The 21,213-nt window shown below is 38.6% G+C and overlaps 1 long non-coding RNA gene across 1 annotated transcript in view; it reads right to left on the minus strand.

Moving 5' to 3' along the window:
- The window catches only part of LOC121133569, a 163,001-nt gene extending 142,802 nt beyond the window's left edge, over window positions 1-20,199 (minus strand). The window contains exon 1 of the long non-coding RNA XR_005870457.1: window positions 20,111-20,199. This is a non-coding gene — a long non-coding RNA (uncharacterized LOC121133569). The remainder of the gene's footprint in view (window positions 1-20,110) is intronic.
- Between the last annotated feature and the right edge of the window lie 1,014 nt (window positions 20,200-21,213).

Consider the following 21,213-nt stretch of genomic DNA (forward strand, 5'->3'; position numbering starts at 1 on the left):
TAAGATCCTATTCCAGCTAACTCTTAAAGTCTTTGCATATCTATTGATATAGATGATGTTCAAGACTGAAGGAGTCCCTCCAGGGTCTCATTTTTGAATAAGACACTCTAAGCCAGAGAATAAATGCACATTTGTCTCCTCTTACAATACCCTTTCAACAATGGTGCTTAACATTAATGAGCCACTTCTGGGTACCAGACAATCACTCTCTACCACTCTGTGTGTGTGTGTGTGTGTGTGTGTGTGTGTGTGTGTGTGTGTGTGTGTGTGTGTATACTTCCCCGACTGATGATAGTCTAACAGTTTTCTGTTTTTATCCTAATATGATAAAACACTCTACTAATTTCATCATGCATGAGATTCAAGTCTCAAAGAATGCTGACAAAGGATTGTGAAGTTTGTTAAATGGTCATTCTTTCTCTTTTCATATGTATAAAAACACCAGGGAAGTCACATGGGAAGTAGCTTTATCTGCTATAAAAGTTGTTGCTTACAGACAGAAGGGATTCCTCTGAGGACCAAATGTGGCCCTTGGAAATGTTTTCAGGAATATTATTGGGACCAAGGATCAACGATGAGCTTGATTCTTCTCTATACGGAATTTTCATTACCATTTCATGAAATACTTTGCCTATGTTACTGTTATTAATAAAGTCTCTACCGTGCCCTGTGTGATGTGGACTTTCAGTGGCTTACGGATTAAGGGCTTACGCTCTTTGACTCCAGACAGAAAAAGTCTCAAGTCTCAAGACCACAAGGACGTCTAACCATTTAAGAGGAGTAAGCTTAATTAACTTCGCTTTATAATTGTCTGTGGATTTATTAAAGCACACATGTGTGATTACTGGCATCTCTAACCAAGAGGGTTTTGCATGGATTTTCTTGAATTCTTTTTGGTTCCTTCCAAGAACTGAGGAAGTCCTGAGTAAATGTGTATAGTTGCCATAGGCGCTGCCATGGTAAGGATCGATACCTTAGATTCACAGAGATTGGCAATGATTTCTCCATATGGGTTAAACTCAGACTGGTAAAGATTTCCTTTGGTTGAGGTACAAGTATTTACAAATGTTGGATACTGTGTGCAAGCTCTAGCAACTGCAGCTTCTCCATGGATCCTTACAGTCTGAGACTACTCCGCTACAGAGACGTCCTGGGAGACAAACCAATTCCTTCCTTTGCTGTGCATCATAAACACACCCAGGTACAGTGATGCTCTGGCAGTAGATGCCACTCCATTGAAGTGTGCACACTCCACTTGATCCCACCTTTCTGTGCATGCATCTGTCATTTTTTCATTCACTCAGTTACTCCATGGCCCTGCTAGTCAGGGACCCAAGCCAGACAAGGACTTGGCCCACCCCCACACTCTTCTTTGCATCCTTTATTTAGTTTTGTGTTTTTTAGTGTCCATACTGAAGACATGCTTTACTGTTTGTAATTCAGCCATCACCTCCTGGTTCCCCAAAAAAACAGAGAAGAGGAAGCATGTCTGGATAGGAGTTTAGACCCATACTTAGACTTCTACAAGAGTATAGAGTTAGTATTTAGTCTTTCTAATCCCATTTCAAGCAAGTAACAGTAAAACCATGAGTGGATATATAAAAAGCACCACAAACAATGAAATTTATCCAGTGAATGAAGATTACACACTAACTAATCCCACTGATAGATGGTAATACACATCCACATCCCCCCCGCTGTTTTGTACAACTTGTTGTGTGCAATGAGTGATGAGGAAATACTTGATAAAGATCCATGACCCAAGAGCATGAGTACAGAAGACATTAAGGCACGGGTACATCTTCAAACCTCTGGTCCACTGAAGACAACTGGTAAAAAAGGAGATGAAAGTAATCCTAGAAGAAATGCGGAGTTCACAAGAGGTAATGACAAAACATCAGCTGAATGGGGACCAGTTCTTCCAGGATGATGCTCATAGTGTTCCCATTATGAAACTTAGGGCAGAGAAGGAGCTAGCTCAATTTAAGTGACCTTGAAAATGTTCAGTGACCAAAGAGGAAGGGGTGCTTTCAGGGGTATTGCCAGAAATCTACTTATCATACCACATAACCAGCATTTGTTTTGCATTAACTTGGAAGTCTTGATTTAAAACCCATTAGACTCTCCATCCCTTTAATATTCAATAATAATATAATAAAAGCAAATATATAACTGCCTTATTACATGCCTGGGGTTTATTTAAGGATGACATTAAATAATAACATAATTTTGTGAATTGGAAATAGTTTACCATTCTTGTGATTGATAAACCGACAAATTGAATGTTTATTACTAATTCTAAATCACCCGAAATTGTAATCACCATTCCTGACTCAACAGTACTTACAAGGAGCCATAGCTGAACAGAGTACACTGCAGCCTAAGATCTCTCTTGAAGGCTCTGTATTTGTTTTTTACACTTTACTTAGATGGTAATGGGAATAGAGGAGTTTGGGGAACAGGAAATCTGAAAGGAGCAGCCCTGGTGTCCCCTTGATACACTGCCAAAGCCATTCCCATTTCTGCTTGTCCCAGACAGTGGATTCTACATTCCTCCCCACTGTCTACAGTCTCCATTAGAGATTCCAACAGTTACTAGATAAACTTAAAGACTCATCTAGTGATCTTCACACTAATTGGACTGTAATGTATAGCTTTGGTCAAGCACGTCTTTCCCAGCCATCCTCTCTGCAGACAGCAATCAAGCCATTTGCAGAAGATGCATTGACTGTTGGGACCCTAGAGTCACCTTATGCTGTACTGGCCTTTTAGCAATGAACACAATTAATTTTGATACTGAAGAGTAATTAAGTGTGGTTACAATGAGGGTCTTTTGGAACACAGAATATCAGAGGCTGCAGAGGAAATATTTTTGCCTAGAATGTTTCAGAAGCCAACAAGCACACCCAGCTCTTGTTATTCCAAGTCTTGTTGCCAAATTCCCATTCCATTTGGGTACATGAGAACTGAAATGAACGGCTGTGTTAGCCTTGTTGCTATTCTGAAAGATTGCTTACATCAACTATTTAACCAGCTGTAGTTCCGAAAACACGCATTGTGTCTGGATACCTGTTATACTCATGCATTTGCAGAAACACCTACACAGACTTTTTAAAACACATGTGCCCCACTGTGGATAAGATACCATGTGTTACAACTTGTTCAAGCTAATTTCAGCTCAGAGGAAAACTTCCCAGAAAAACAAAAGCATTTCTACTTAAACATAAGACATTTGAAGAGGAGAAACATGGTGTTGCATACCATTGAGAGGAGAAAGGATGAAGTGATATCTTATTCAGTCAGAGGATAAAAGGGGAGAAGTGGAGAAAGCCCAAATGTAGATTTAGAGGACACTTGTTCAAGTGTCTCCGGGTTTCTATGTATGTTCCTAACTGCTAACTGACTTTTCTGAGTTTACGGGTTAAATGAACTTTTTAAGTGAACTTTTATTCATCTCAATCATTACACACACACACACACACACACACACACACACTAACACACACACACTAACACATACACACACACACCACTGCTAGTGAGTTTTCTTGTCAACCTATGTAATGTAGGCACTTATTAAATGGATGCTAATGTTTTCTGCATCCATGCATTGCAAATATCTTTCCACAGGTTGTAACTTTCTTGATTATATCAACATATGGTTGGAATGTGACTGGGTGCTGGTGGACATGCACCCTGATGTCATCAATTGCAACTGGATATTGCATATGCTATAATCAATAAACTCTGTGAATTATGTTCTCTTCAACAGTGTTGTAAAAGCAGTTGGTTCTTGTCAAGTGTTTATTATCTCCCCTCCCCTGCTGCCATTCTTCTAAGCTTGGGGCCGAAGAGGTAGTTCAATGGGTAAAGTGCTTGGTGTGCAAATATGAGGACCTATATTGGGATCCCCAGGTCTCACATAAAAGCCAGGAATGGTGACTTGCACCTATAACACCTGCATATTGGAGCGAAGACAGATGGGTCACAGGGGATATCTGGCGGCTGGTCTAGCCAGTGCATTAAGCTCCAGATTTATTTGGAAACTCAGTCTTAGAAATCAAGGTGGGACATGAAAGAAGGGGAAAGGAAGAGAGGACATAGGGAAAGGGAAGCAGAGTTCTTTAAATTCCGTGTAGCCGTGAGTATCCTAATGCTTGGTGAAGGTCTCTATTGAACACGCCTTCAGTGCATAGCAAACAGTCCATCACTGAGTCTTCGCCTTCTCAATTTGCCCATGGAGGGCATCAAAGGCAGCCATAGATAAAAGAACAGAAGAAGGCAGGCAGGGAGATAAATAAAGAAAAGAATGAAGGAAGACAGGCCAGAGGATATGGTCAGACTTGTGAGTGTCATGAAAACCTACTGTGGTTGTTGGAATGAGAATGGCCCCATAGGCTCATATGTTTATGGACTTTTTCAGCAGTTTGTGGTACTGTTTCAAAAGAAGTCACTGGGGGAACAGGCTTCGAGGTTTCGAAGACTTGTGCCGTTCCCAGTGTGCTTTCTATCTCCTGCCTTCAAATCACAATGTGAACTCTCAGCACTTCCTACCACAATGCCTTTGCTCAACCATCATGAAGTCTAACTCTCTGAAACTATAAGCCAAGTAAATGCTTTATGCTATTAGTTTCCATGGCCAGGATCTTTTGTCACAGCCATAGCAAATTAACTAACACACCTACCAGCATACACATTATGGGGTCTTCTGGAGGAGATGTCCTGAAAGAACATAAGGAAAAAGAACTTGATGTTATGGTTTTTAATGTAGGTTGCTCAGCTTCACCTGACTATGGTTTTCACTGTAGGGTCCTCAGTTTCTCCAAGTGCACTGATTTACTAGAGATATTGCTAATGAGGGAAATTTAGATATGGGACTACAGAGTATGAGGGATTTCTTTCTGAAAATTAAAGGCTGAAAAAGACAGAATAGCCACAACTTTATATATATATATATATACACACACATATATATATATATAATTTTATTTATTACATATTTAAAAAGAACTATTCATCTAAAATACCATTGGCTGTCTTAGTTAGGGTTTCTATTGGTGCAAAAACAAAATAAATACAAAAAAGAAAAAAAAACAAAAAAGATCATTGTGACCACAAGACAAGTGAGGAAGGAAAGTGTTTATTCAGCTTACACTTCATCATCACTGTTTATTACTGAAGGAAGTCAGGACAGGAATTCAAGCAGAGCAGGATGCTGGAGGCTGAAGCTGCTGCAGAGGCCATCGTGGGGAGTTGCTTATTTGTTTCTTCCCCATGGTTTGCTCAGCCTGCTTTCCTGCAGAACTGGCCCACAGAGGGTACAACCCACAAATGACTGGGCCCTCCCACTCTGATCACTAAATGAGAAAATGCCTTACAGTTGGATCTCACTGAGGCATTTAGGCATTTCCTCAGCTTAGGCTCCTTCCTCTCTGATGACCCTAGCTTGTGTTGAATTGACACGAAACCAGCCAGCACACTGAGAAACTTCAGAAATATATGAAAGTTAAATAATAAACTCACAAGGAACCAATAATCTAAGTGGAACCAAACAAGTCATTAGAAAACAGATAATTAGAGGGGCTGGAGAGATGGCTCAGCGGTTAAGGGCACTGAGTGGTCTTCCAGAAGTCCTAAGTTCAATTCACGGCAACCACATGGTGGCTCACAACCACCTTGCATGCGATCTGGTGCCTTCTGCTGGCATGCAGGAAGAAGGATGTATACACAATAAATAAATTATATATATTAGAAAAGTTTGGTTCCCAGCACGCACATGGCAGCTCACAGCTGAGCTCTAATTCCATGACTTTCTTTTCTGGCCTCCATGGGTACTATACCCATGTGGTCATATACATACATACAAACAAAATATTCAACCATATAAAAGTAAATAAAGCTAAAGGAAAAGCCAGATTCAATACAGAGAGAATACTACATGATGACACGATGACATCCACAAATAAAAGAAGATTCACCATACAGATGGATACAGAAATGGAAAAGATGGTATTTGAGTACTGGGAAGCATTATAGGCCCACAACTAGGTATCCTGTGGTGAAATCAATGCATTCCTAGCAAAACATAGACTATGAGCCTAATTTAAGAACTAGAAAATAAAAATTGACCCATAACAGGCAAGATATTTAATTAGTAATCAAGAGAACACTTCACTAAGAAAGGCTCAGGCCTGTATGAACTTACCAGTGAATTCTACCAAACAATAAACAATTAACATGCATCCTTCTGAAATGCTTACAAAAATTTCAAAAGGAAAGACAATCAAGTCCTCAACCAATGTTACAAAGGTGCTGTTGCCCACACATGCAAAGAGAATAGATACAAAGTGTACATGTCTCAGAGTTCAGCTTAGTTCAATATACTAAGTTGAGTACAGAATCATGTGAGAAGAATTATTGAGAACATCTTTATCATAAGCTGAGCCAATGAAGAAATAAAATGTGAGAAAGTTCAATGTCTACCTAATAGGCACAACATTTGTCTCTTCAAGCTGAGAGACTATTTTAAAAAATACAACTAACATCATGCTTAATGAAAAAGACTGCATAAGCTTCCCAAAGATCAGGGTCTGTTTATCGTTGCATAGGCAAGAAAACAAATTAAAGCAATCCAGACTACAAATGAATCAGAACTATATATTTGTAGATTACATCACCCCATATGTAGAAAATTAAGCACAAAGCAATTACAATTAATAATTCCATAAAGATTTCTAGAACAATATAAGACGTTCACAATCAGATGTGTTTTTAAATTTTTTCCATCAATCAAACTTTTGAGATTAAATTTATAAGTATAGCAAATGGGGTAAACAAAATCTTTTCATCAAATGTTTCTGGGGCAACCTAATATCCTTGGTCAAAAGGAAGGTGAAAAGTCCCATATCACATATATAAAGTCTGTCGAAAGGGATCGTGAGCCAAATGCAAATGCTGTAACTATAGAACCTTTAGGAGGAAGCAGGAATAATCTTCATTGCCTTGGTTAGTTTTTAGAAATGACAAAAAGCATTAACAACAAAACAAAAAACTAATGGACTTTATGAAAATTAAAAACTTGGTCAAAAGGACCACTGGACTATGGGAAAGACAGTCCACTATGTATGAGAGCACTTGACAAATTACATGTGTAGTCAGGTATAACTTTAGAAAATTTCAAAACTTTATCACACAACAACAATTTTGCCCAAATGTAAAATGGACAAAATATCTAAACAGACATTTTTCAGAAGTAGATATGAAGGTGGTAATGCACCTCTGAAATACTGTCTGATATTATGTATGACATGATAGAGTAACTCAAATTAAAAGCATAAGGAGATATTACTTCATATCAGTATAAAAGGAAAAAGCAATGGACCATAAAAATCATGATTAAAAGGATATGGAAAAATCTGAATAATGTTCAGTCCAGTTGAGAAGGTCAAATGATGAAAGTACAGTGGGGACCAGTTATCTAGTTTATAAAAATGTTAAAGCTAACATAATCACATGTTTTTTTAAATCCCACTTGTAATTACATAGCCAAGTGTGTGAGAACATACATGTGGACACATATATCCACATTCATACCAATAGTATTTAGAATTTCCCAAAATTATAGCACTCAACTGTCCATCCATTTATGAATGGATAAAATACAGTGTCGTATATAGAGAAAATAGAATATTACTCAACCACAATAATGATTGAACTTATGATACATATTACAACATAGGATAAACTTTGAAAATATCTCTCAAATTGGGTTAAGTTGCTTCTTTATGTTGTTATTAATGATCAGCTTAACAGACAAATCACTAAACTCTCAACAACTCACTGTTTGAAATTAATAGCTACAGGTAGACACCTTGTGCTTACTTTTATGTACACCCATATTTGAAAGGTTTCCAAATGTACACTTGGAAGACACACATTAAAAGAAGTCTTGCTGTGTTACCACCTTCCTATAGGAAAGTTCCACAGCAGAGGTAAAGGCAGTCTCCAAGGCTCATGGAAAATTCCACAGTGATAGTGCTCTGAGGATCAGAAAGCATCTAGACTGTGAGGACAGAGTGAGAACAACCATGGGTCACTCTAGGTCTGTGATTAAAAACTTCCAGGAGAAGACAGTCTGAGAGTCAGGAGGGTTGCTGCAAGGGCTGTTTCTCATCAGAAAACTGGGGAAATTCATCACAGTACGGCTTCCAGGGACCATGCTCTCATCAGACTGATTACCATCGCAGCCCACTGTTTTTGATCTTGGGCTTGCTGTCAACAGAACCATTAACACAGATTCATGGCCGCCTATCTCTAAGTGGGTCTTGTTCATGTTCAAGCAAGATTCTTATATTAATCCTCCATTCTGACTAGCTTACAAGATAAAAGCAAGTGCATCTTTATCAAGATAATAGGGAGTCGGGCTGGCCGAAAACATCCTTGCTGTTGAGATCCTTGGCGTTTAGAGTAAGGCAGGGATACATCTCGCACATTAAAGCTCCGACATTGCAAGATGCGGTGATGCGGGTACATGACTAATCCTGGTACATTCTGGAGTGGTGCTTTCAGGTCAAGTACACACAGGCAGTTCTCATCATCTCCCAAACAGCCAGTCATGTCCCAGAACCTTAAAAGCAGGGAAGTAACTGCACTTAGGAACTTCAGTGGTGGTGCTGGGTTTTGTCCTTGCCAAAATCCAACGTGTAGATTTCTGACCCCCGAAACCATGAGAAATCGAGTATTGATTTCAGTCATCATTTTGTGGCAATTCCTATGTTAATCACATGAAAATGAAGCACATACTTCAGTGCCTAATGAGCAGCATCTTCAGAGTATGTGCTTTCTACCAGGTGGTATTATCATTAACAGAGCACCTTCAGGAGACCTGGTTGGGCATCATTGCCAAGTATCTACCTCAGCAGTTAGGGTGTCATGTCTGCATCCTTAATGGGTCTGTTTCTCCTCCACACATCTATAAGGTTCACTATTTACTGCTATAAGTTCAAATTAGAAGGCACGGTTGCTCCTGAAATGATACTGGCTAAGGCAGCACTACACAGAACAACTCTGACTGAAGGAATTCAGCGTCATTAACTTAATTCTCTCATTCCTTTGTTTGTTCATCTCCAAAATGGGAGTGTTACTAGGGATGTAATTGGTGTTAACTTTATAAACTTTATGTGATTTTCCTTTGTTTGGTGAGCCTTGGCTCTCAATAACATTATATCATAGAGTAAAAAGAAAATGTAAAACTATACTCATGTTACTGGTAGAAGCAATAGGTTAGTAAATATTTATACCTATAGCCTGGTCATTTGTTAACATGATCAAATATTGGGTACTAGATGCTTGTAACTTCATGCTACAATTTTTGGTTGTGAGCCTAGCCTTTAACTACTGAGCCATCTCTCCAGCCCATGCTACACTTTTTTTTCTCTTCCTTTTTAAATTTAAGTTAGAAACAAGCTTGTTTCACATGTCAATCCCAGCTCCCTCTCCCTCAGCTCCTCTCCCGCCCTCCCCACCAGACCCCCAGTCCCCCACCCAATCTCCACTCTGATCCCCAGGGAGGGTGAGGGCCTCCATGGTGGATCTCCAGAGTCTGTCATTTCATCCAGGGCAGGGCCTAGGCCCTCCCACAAGAATTCTGGCTGAGAGAGCATCCCTCATTGTGGGATAGGCTCTCAAAGTCTATTTGTATGTTAGGGATAAATACTACCCAAGGCCCCATAGATTACCTAGGCCTCCTCACTGGCACCCACTTTCAGGGGTCTGGGTCAGTCCCATGCTTTCCACACAGTCACCAATCTGGGGAGCAAGAGCTCCCCCTTGTTCAAGTCAACTGTTTCTGTAGGTTAAACCAGCCCAGTCTTAACCCCTTTGCTCATCAGTTCTCCCTTTCTGTCACTGGATTCCATGAGTTCAGTTCAGTGTTTAGCTGTGAGTGTCTGCCTCTGCTTCCATCAGTCGCTGGATGAAGGTTCTGTTTCCCAGACTTTCTGGCAATGGGATTGTATGCTGGCACTCCCCTGCTTCATGTCTAAAATCCGTATATGAGTGAATACATACCATGTTTCTCTTTTTGAGACTGGGTTACCTCACTCAGGATGGTTTCTTCTAGGGTCATCCATTTGCCTGTAAATTTCAAGATTCCATTGTTTTTTTTTTTCCACCGAATAGTACTCCATTGTGTAAATACACCACATTTTCTCTATACGCTCTTCAGTTAAGGGGCATCCAGGTTGCTTCTAGGTTCTGGCTATTACAAACAATGCTCCTATTTACATAGCTGAACAGATGTCCTTGTATGAATGTGCATCTTTTGGATATATGCCCAAGAGTGGAATTGCTGGGTCTTGTGGTAGTCTGGGTCCCATTTTCCTGAGAAATCTCCATACTGATTTCCAAAGTGGCTGTACGAGTCAGCACTCCACCAGTAGTGAAGGAGTGTTTGCTTTTCTACACATCCTCTCCAGCATAAGCTGTCATTGGAGTTTTTGAATTTAGCCATTCTCGCAAGAGTAGGATGGTATCTCAGAGTTGTTTTGATTTGCATTTCCTAGATGGCTAGGGATGTTGAGCACTTTCTCAAGTGTTTCCCATGCTACACTTTTTTAAGACAGCATAATCAGGGTTGTTCAACCAGTACTGCCACACAGAGCTGTTGTGCACTGTAATTGCTACAATAAGGGCATGGTGTAAGACTTCTCAGGTCCATTCTAACTCTCTAGACCATCATTCTATGGACTGTCCATCACTAGCGGAAAGTGTGATTGATTGAACATATTTAGAACTCATGTGGGTCTCTTTCTGCCAGTACACAATGCTCAGCCTAGAAAGTAACTTTAAATAGTTAAGAACAAAAGTAAAGGATACAAATGTGGAACAAGGACTTGTACAGAGAAGGGGAATAACAGGATGCAAAGGGAGATAAAAGAACATGGAGTGAGATCATGGGAATTCATTATGTTCATGTGTAAAATTGTCAAAGAACAATTGTAATGAATAGATACACATTTAAATAATTAACAATAAGAATAAAATATTAATTATAAAACTATTATTCCACTGCAAAATTAAAAACAAATGATATTTGGACGCTACCCCATTCACTCCCCTGTAATTATTTTCTAGTTTCTGTCCTAGATACTTTTGACTTCAAATAGTGATTGGACCGTGTTTCTTTTACCCTACCTGAGAATACTTTCTATTACTCTCTGTAAGGCTGGTTTGTTAGACATGAATTCTTTCAGTTTCTTAATATCACAGACAGTTTTACTTTTTCCATCAACTGTGGTAGTTTTGCTAGGTACCTTAGTCTCGGTTGGCATCCATGATCCATTAGATCTTGTACATTGTTCATGGCTCTTCTAGCTTTCAAAGTTTCCACTGCAAAATCAAAGATTATCCCGAATGGCTTTCTTTACATGTGACTTTCGTTTGATCTCTTTCAGCTTTTAGTATGATCTTTGTTCTAAATGTTTAGCATTAAATGTAGAATATGCATGGAGAACTTCAGTTTTCAATAATACTTTTTAAGTGGTTTGAAATTTAAAATACGTTCAAATATTATTAAAAATAGCTGTCAACATATTGTACCTGGCTAGTGACTTCCAAATCATGCAGTGTGATAAATTGTGACTTCTCTCCACAGTGGTCCTAGCCACTAAAGGAATCATGGTGTCACCAGACCCTGCAACTAAACCTAAATGTTGTGAGGGCTTTGGGCTTGTCCTGATGATAGGGCTGCCCAACCTAGCTTAGCTCATCTTTTGAAAATGGCTTCTATTTCCCCTTACCCTGTCAGAGAACTATGTGGATGGGATTCTGTTTAACCTTCTTCTCTATACAAAGTGCTGCCATGCCCTGCTCTTGTCTGCTCACTTCTTTCTAAAGATCTGCTTCCATTATTCTTCAAGACAATGTCTATATTGTCCTTATTCTCTATCTCTTCTTCTCTGAGACACACAGGGAGTAGACTCTAGTCTACCAATACATATTTGCTTTGAAATTGACATTCTCTTTCCAACACTTATATTCATAGATAAATTAAAGAGATTTTCTCCAGCTACCTCATGCCTAGTGATGCTCATAATTATCATTATATAGTTACACGTTTTGAATAAATGCTTGTACATTGTAATTTAATAAAGTTTACTATAGTAGCATCTTGCCTTGCCAGTGAACTTGTAGTATTAGCCAGACCCTTTGGGCATGGTGACCTCTTTTAAAGCCCTGCCTTCAGTCCACTTTTATTTGATTTTTTTGAACCTGCATATTATGTACTTTACTTTACCTCTCTTGCATGCTTGTTCTCTCTCTCTCTCTCTCTCTCTCTCTCTCTCTCTCTCTCTCTCTCTCTCTCTGTGTGTGTGTGTGTGTCTTCCATGTTTGTGTTCTCTCTTATGTTCTCTCACATTCTGCCTCTGCCCCTCCCCTCACATTTTGCTCTGCAAATCCAACCTTGAACCTTAGAAATGCTAGACAAAGTTTCTACAATTAATCTGTATTGCCAGCCCCAAGTCTTTGCTTGTATTTACATTTTTGAGGCATGATTTCAGAACTCATTAAATTGCCAAAGCTGGCCTTGAATTTGAAGCTTCTCCTGCCTCAGCATCCCAAGAAAGTATATGACTTTCTGTTCCAAGGTCATTCCCAGGATATTGCTTGTTGTTTAATCATTGTGTCTCTTTGAAAACCTCTGATGATGAGATTTCCTCTGAATTTCCTTGATTATCAGAGCATTAATTCAGTGATAAACCCTCATCAGGTACATGTAGGGTACTCATCTACTGGAATTGTTCCTCTGATGTGCATGAAGGTACCTGAGTTGCAAGTTTGGTGAGAAACAGCAGAAGGTTCCTTGTCACCTTCTTTAGAGTACACACTGGGCTGCAGGGATAGTTCAGATAATAAAGGGTAAGGCTCACAGTTCTAAATGCAATCTCTCCACGTGATTTGACAGTTATCAATGTGACTGTTACTCTCTTTTCCTGACTCCACCCCCACTGAGCCCAAGCTTATTAAGTTGTACTATGAAAATTTAAATGCCCCTTGGAAGTTTTCACAGATCACTCTCTTCATCTCCCAACAGGCATTTATTATACATATTATTCTTGAATAAGCATTTATTAATTATAACTTGCTATATGTCTGTCAGGTGCAATCTGACAGACATATAGTGATTCATGAAGGAAAATCAACTTCACAAATTTACACTTTGAAACAGAATCAAAATGCTTTTTGTTTACATTGGGCCGCCTTTTATGTATGTGGGTATCTCAGTCATAAAAGACATCCTTCTAAATCAATAAGTAGCAAAATTCAGTGCATGAGAACAAAACCTGTTTGTTGCTTGTTCTTATAAGTAAAGCTTTATTATAACCATCCATATCCATTTATTTACGCATTGTCTAATACTGACTTCCCTGAGAGCTCCAGTGGTAATATAACCCTCCAAGCTTATAATATTACTCTTATACTCCACTGATGCGCAGTCGCAGGACCCCTCCTGCTGCCTACCCCTGCAGAGGGACCTGGATGCAGAAGAAAGCAGCTTTCTCATCATCCTCCACACTCTGACCTTGCCCCTCCACCCTCTGGTAAAGAGGTGAGCCCCCGGGCCTCTTGCAGCCCACCTCCCCCTCCTCAACTGTCCTGGCCCTCGGCCACAGGACTCCTCATGTCACCAAGCCCTGCAGAGGGACCTGGAGGCAGAAGAAAAGCAATTACCATCATTGGCCATAATTGTGGTCTTGCCCCTGCACCTTCTGAGAGAGAGGGAAAGAGGGAGAGGGAGAGAGAGAGAGAGAGAGAGAGAGAGAGAGAGAGAGAGACAGACAGACAGACAGACAGACAGACAGACAGACGAAGAGACAGAGAGGGAGAAGAGGATAGAGCCTTGAACCCATACCCACCAGGAGAGGGAGAGACTTCCCCTATACCCACTGGAAGAAGAGATGGAAAGAAGTCAGTATAAGAACATATCTAGCAACAGAAAAACTTATATGACACCACCAGAGTCTCAAGACTCTACACCAGCAATACTGGACGATCCCAGCACAGAATAAACAGAAGGGAATGACCTTAAAAAAACCTCAAGATAATGATACAGGCCCTCAAAGACGATGTGAGAAAATCCCTTAAAGAAATGAAGGAAAAAACAAACCCCAAAATGCAACAAATCCACAAATCTCTTAAAGAAAGCAAGGAAAACCAAGGAAAAGTAATCAAACAAATGCAGGAAACAATTCAAACTGTTCAATACCTGAAAAGTGAAATGGAGACAATAAAACACACACACACACACACAATGTGAGGTAAGGCTGGAAATAGAAAAGCAGAATAAACAATCAGAAACTACAGATGCAAGCATAACTAACAGAATACAAGAGATGGAAGACAGACTCTCAGTTGCTGAAGATAGACTAGAGGAAATAGATTCATCAACAAAAGAAAGTCTTAAATCCAACAAATCCTTAACACAAAATATACAGGAAATATGGGATACTGTGAAAAGACCAAACCTAAGAATAATAGGGATAGAAGAAGGCAAAGAAGCCTAGCTCAAGGGTGCAGAAAATATATTCAACAAAATCATAGAAGAAAATTTTCCCAACCTGAAGATGCCTATGAAAGTACAAGAAGCTTACCGAACACTAATAGACCGGACCAAAAAAAGTTCCCTTGTCACATAATAATCAAAACACCAAACATACAGAATAAAGAAAGAATATTAAGAGCAGCAAAGCAAAAAGGCCAAGCAACATATAAAGGCAAACCTATCAGAATTACACCTGACTTTTCCATGGAAACTCTGGATAGATGTTCTACAAACACCAAGAGACCACAGATTCCAGCCCAGACTACTATTCCCAGCAAAATTCTCAATCACTATAGATAAGAAGAAAACAAGATATTCCATGATAAAACCATATTTACACAATACGTATCTACACATCCAGCCCTACAGAAAGTTCTAGAAGGAAAACTCCAACCCAAGGAAGTTAACTACACTCACAATAACATGGGTAATAGATAATCTTACTTTACTAGAAGCCAGAAATAGGGGAAAACTCACATACAATACCACTACCAAAAACGGATCCAAAACAAACAAGAATCAATAATCAATGGTCATTAATATCCCTGAATATCAATGGTCTTAACTGACCTATAAAAAGACAGAAGCTAAGAGAATGGATACAAAGACAGAATTCATACTTCTGCTGTACTCAAGAAACACACCTCAGATTCAAAGACAGACCTTACCTCAGAGTTAAGGGTTGGGAAAAGATTTTCCGATCAAATGGACATAAGAAGCAAGCCGGTGTAGCTATCCTAATATCTAGAAAAATAGACTTCAAACTAAAATTAATCAAAAGATATGAAAAAGGTCATTTCATATTCATCATAGGAAAAAATCCATCAGGATGAAGTCTCAATTCTGAAGTCTATGCCCCAAATACAAATGCCCCCACATTCATGAAAGAAACATTACTAGAATTCAAATCACATATTAAACCCCACCACTTATAGTGGGAGACTTCAATATACCACTGTCACCACTGGACTGATCTGCCAGACAGATATTTAACAAAGAAACAATGGAACTAACAGAAGTTATGACCCATTTGGGTTTAACAGACATCTATAGAACATTCCATCCAAATACAAAAGAATATACTTTCTTCTCAGCACCACACGGAACCTTCTCTAAAATTGACCACATATTTGGCAATAAAGCAAACCTGAACAGATACAAAAAATTGGAATAACCATGGCTTAGAATTAAAATTCAACAGCAACACAAATTGCAGAAACCTCACAAATTCATGGAAATTGAACAATGCTCAATTGCATCACTCCTGGGGAAAGGGAAAAATAAAGAAATCAAAGACTTCCTAGAATTCAATAAAAATGAAGGAACTACATAGCCAAACCTATGGGACACTCTGAAAGCAGTTCTAAGAGGAAAGTTCATAGCACTAAGTGCCCACATGAAGAAACTGGAGAATAGCCACACTAGAGAATTAACAGAACACCTGGAAGCTCTAAAACAAAAAGAAGCAAACTCACCCAGGAGGAGTAGAGGCCAAGAAATAGTCAAATTGAGAGCTGAAATCAATAAAGTAGAAACAAAGAAAACAATACAAAGAATCAATGAAACAAAGTTATGGTTCTTTGAGAAAATCAACAAGATAGACAAACCTTTATCCAACGTAACCAAAAGACACAGAGAGAACATGCTAATTAACAAAATCAGAAATGAAAAGGGAAACAAAACAACAGACACTGAGGAAATCCAGAGAATCATCAGATAATACTTTGAAAATCTGTACTTCACAAAATTTGCAAATTTATAGGAATGGATGATTTTCTGGATAGATATTACTTACCAAATTAAATCAAGAACAGATAAACAATTTAAATAGATCTAAATCTAATTAAATTACCCCTAAAGAAATAGAAGCAGCCATAAAATGTCTTCCAGCCAAAAAAAGTCCAGGGCCAGATGGCTTCAGTGCAGAATTCTACCAGAAATTCAAGGAAGAGCTAATATCAATACTCTTTAAATTGTTTCACACAATAGAAGCAGAAGGATCACTGCCAAACTCTTTTTACGAGGCTACAATTACCCTAGTACTCAAACAACACAAAGACACAACCAAAATAGGGAACTACAGACCAATTTCCCTCATGAATATTGATTTAAAAATCTCAATAAAATACTGGCAAATCTAATCCAAGAACACATTAGAAAAATCATACACCATGATCAAGTAGTCTTCAGCCCAGGGATGCAGTTCAACATATGAAAATCCATCAAGGTAATCCACAATATAAACAAACTGTAAAAGAAAAACCCTATGGTCATATTACTAGATTCTGAAAAGGCCTTTGACAAAATCCAAGACCCCTTCATGATAAAGGTCTTGGAGAGATCGGGTATAACAGGAACATACATAACATAATAAAAGTAATATACAGTAAATCGACAGCCAACATCAAAATAAATGGAGAGAAACTCAACGCAATTCCTCTAAAATCAGGAACAAGACAAGGGTGTACACTCTCTCTATATTTGTTCAATATTGTGCTTGAAGTTCTTGCTAGAACAATAAGACAACCTAAGGAGATCAAGAGGATGCAAATCAGAAAGGAAGAAGTCAAACTTTCACTATTTGCAGATGATGTGATAGTTCATATAAGTGACCCAAAGAATTCTACCAGGGAACTCCTATAGCTGATAATCACCTTCAGCAAGGTGGCAGGTTACAAAATTAACTAAAAAAAATCAGTAGCTCTACTATATTCAGACAATAAAGGGGCTGAGAAAGAAATCAGAGAAACATCACCCTTTACGATAGCCACAAACAAAATAAAATACCTTGGGATAACTCTAACAAAACAGGTGAAAGACCTACATGACAAGAACTTTGAGTCTTTAAAGAAAGAAAATAAAGAAGATACCAGAAAATGGAAAGATCTCCCATGCTCTTGGATAGTTGGTCTCTGAGAGCCATGCTGCCACTGGGGCCATACTAAGCTGGGTGACTTGAGCTCCGGCAGAGGCCAGGATAATATGCCCAAGCTACTGTTGAGGGCCATGTCTAGGTCCACAGTCCTGCTGTTGAAGTCTATGTCTCATGTTACCACAGATGGACATAAGAACCATGCATGATGAAATCCGAGGTCCAGGTTGAGCCTTCCTGGCCCTGGGAAAACTGGTTCTATCCTTCACTGGATACTGAAGCAAGAGAGCTGGCCCTAACCCTCACGGGAGAGCTGGCTGCTGCACTCTGAAAAGATGGCCCCCATCCCTCACCACTGGCATGATACAGCTCAACCTGACAGTGTGGGTGTAGGAGAGCTGGTTTTACTCCAAGCCTGAGGGAAACTGTCCAGTGGCCAAGTCTGACCAGCTTAACTACCACCTAGGCTCACATCCAGAGCCTTAGGTTAGCCCAACCTATAATCTACCCCATCTATGACCTACTGGAGCAAGTGAAGTGCCTGGCACTGCCGAGGATAACTGTAGGATCATCTGACTCAGGTTGGCTGTGGGATATCCAAGAGGAGTTTCAGAGAGGGTCTAGTGATGATGACATACCAGAAACCAGGGACCTTGAACCAGACCAATGACTTGTTACAATGAACATTTACAAATAAAGCTGATTGGACAAAAGGTATATACTGTGTAACACACCTGACTCCAAAGCCGCTAAGATGAATCAAGAGGTGTTGGAAAGGTGTGGAAGATGGAGGAACAAAAAGGTTTTTTGTTTGTTTGGTTGGTTGGTTGGATTTGTTTGGTTTGAATTTTTTTAATTTTCATTTTTTGTCTGTGGGGGGGGGATGCTGCAAGGATGAAGGGTAGATAAGGAGGGACTGGGAAATGAGTGCAATTGGGGCACATGATGTGAAATTTCCAAAGAATCAATAAAGAAATTATGTTAATGAAAAGGAAATCATAAGCACATACTTTAAAAGCCTTTATTCCATTAAATTGGAAAATTGGAAAGAAAGGTTAAATGACATTCCAAAATTGAAACAAGAAAAAAAATTGAAGCAGTAATAAAAAGCATTCTAACTATTAAAATTCTAGAATCAAATGGATTCATTTCAGAACTGTAGTAAAACATCAAAAATGAATTAACAACAACACAAATTATTCTGTGAGTTAGAAAGAAAGGGGGCTTTCAATGTCTTTAAGTTGAACAGCATTATGTTGATATCAAAACCAGTTAAAGGTATGTTCTTTTAAAAAAAAACAGCAAAAAGATAATTACAGACTCCGCTCCCTAATAAACAAGAAACAAAATTTCCCAATAAAATTCTGCCAAATTGACTTCAAGATCACATGAAAAAGATCATTAATATTGGTCAAGTTTTCTCCCTTACAGAGATTCAGGGAAAGTTCAACAGGCATAAGTCAATAAATGGAATCTATCACATAAATTGACTTAGACAGAAATCACATGATTATTTCAATAGATGCAGAAAAGGACTCTATTAAAATCTCAACATCCCGCTTTTTCTGGCTGTTCCCCTGAGTCAGACAGGACTTTCCCTGTCTCCGTCTTCTCTTCTGTCCTCTCTCTATTTATGTGATTTTTTACCTTATTTTCTTACCTCCCCTTCAATAAAACTCTCAATATGAAAAAAAAACCCTCAACATCCCTTTAAAATAAAAGTCATGGAGAGACTAGGGAAAAATTGAACATACCCAAAACACTATACAGCAGGTCTATAACCAATATTATACCAAACTGAGAAAATGCAAAGAATTCCCACTAAAATCAAGAAAAATAAAAGGGTGCCCAGTCTTCCCACTTGTATTCAATATAGTGCTTGAAATTTTAGGTAGCACAATAAGGAAAGACAGGAGATAAAAGAAATACGAACAGGAAAAGAAGTCAAAGTATGTCTATTTGCAGATCATATGGTTCTGTATAAGAGAATTTAAAGACTCTTCACAAAATGCTTAGAGCTGACAAAACTCTCAGCAGAGCTGCAGGCAACAAAAGTAACCCATATAAAATTCAGTGTCCTTCTTATATATCAAGGACAACACACTGGACAAGGTATCAGGGAAATGATTTCATTAATAATAGGCACAAAATAAAGTACTCAGGAATAAACTTACTCAAAGAAACAGAAGTCCTTTCCATCAAAAGTAATCTATAGAGTCAATGCAAAGCAATAACTTCCAGGGTCATTGTTTACAGACATTGAAAAAATAAACTTAAAATGTATATAGTGACACATATATACATACTCATAAGAGGATATTCAAAGCAATTTTGAAAATAAATTCTGCATCTGTATCTTCATATCTTATTTCAAATTATATTATAGAGCTACAACAAAAACAAAACAGCAAACCAAAAAAAAAAAGAAAGTTAAGACAACAAATAAGCAAAATAAGACACCAGATACAACAGTAATGGAGTAAAAGGCCCAAATATTTGCCCATGCATGTAGTTACCTGATTCTTGACAAAGATGCCAAAAACATATATTGGAAAAAAGGTAGCATCTGCAGCACAAGGTGCTAGGAAACCTAAATTTCAACATGAAGAAAAGGAAACCAGATCCTCATCTCTTACCTTATACAAATTTGATCACAGACCTCACCACAGGACTTGACAATCTGCAACTGTTTGGGGATGAGGTGCAGAGGACACTTCAGCTCATATGATAACAACTGGCTTTGTTGATAGGGCTTATGTAACCCAGGAAATAGGGTCAGTAATTGATAATTGGCACCTCATTAAATTTAAAAGTATCTTGACAACCAAAATATTTGTCAGCTATGTACCAGACAAAAGATTAGCATTTAGAATAATCAAAATATATAAAATTGAACACCAGGGAACATGCAAATCAATTAAAAATGGAATATGGCTCTCAAAAAGTTATTGAAATAAAAATGCAAATGACTAGTAAACAGTTCAAAAGGTATTTACTATTCTAGACTATCAATGAAATGTAGATTTAAACTAGTTTAAAATTTTATCTCATCCCAAACAGCAGGAACACAAATAACAAATACTGGCATTGATGTCAGAAAATGGAAACTCTTACACAATGTTAGTGGGAATGTGAACTAGTGAAGTCACTGAAGGAGTGGGTCTGGAGATTTCTCAAAAATAGCTAGAAATAGAAATACATGCCCGAACATGTATGCAAAGGATTCCCTACATTATCACAGAGATACTTGCACACCCATGTTCATTGCAACTCAACTATCAATAACTAGGAATCAATCCAGATAAATGGATAAGGAAGATATGGAACATATACAAAATGGAATATTACTCAGCTAAAAAAGGAATGAAGTTTGCATATAAATGGCAGAACTAGAAAAAGTACTTAGTGATGAAGGCAGGTTTAAATGAGTGAAGTCACCCAGCTAATAACGTCAAAGATTATATGCTCTTATATGCTCTCACATGTAGATTCTGGCATCAAATCTTTCTATCTTTCTTTCTTTCTTTCTTCCTTCCTTTCTTTCCTTCCTTCCTTCCTTCCTTGGATGACAGGATGTAGAAGCCAGGAAATTAGAAACAGATTTCAGGGGGTGGATGCTTGAGGATGGGGACCTCGGGGAGTGGGATTAGAATGAAAGTAGAGGAGTTCTGGTGAGGAGGGATAGGGAGGAGGAGAGGGAGAGGAAGCTGTGATTGTCATGTGAAACAAGCTTGTTTCT

The sequence above is a fragment of the Mesocricetus auratus genome, unplaced genomic scaffold (genome assembly GCF_017639785.1).
Source record: "Mesocricetus auratus isolate SY011 unplaced genomic scaffold, BCM_Maur_2.0 Super-Scaffold_4256, whole genome shotgun sequence".
NCBI lineage: Eukaryota > Metazoa > Chordata > Mammalia > Rodentia > Cricetidae > Mesocricetus > Mesocricetus auratus.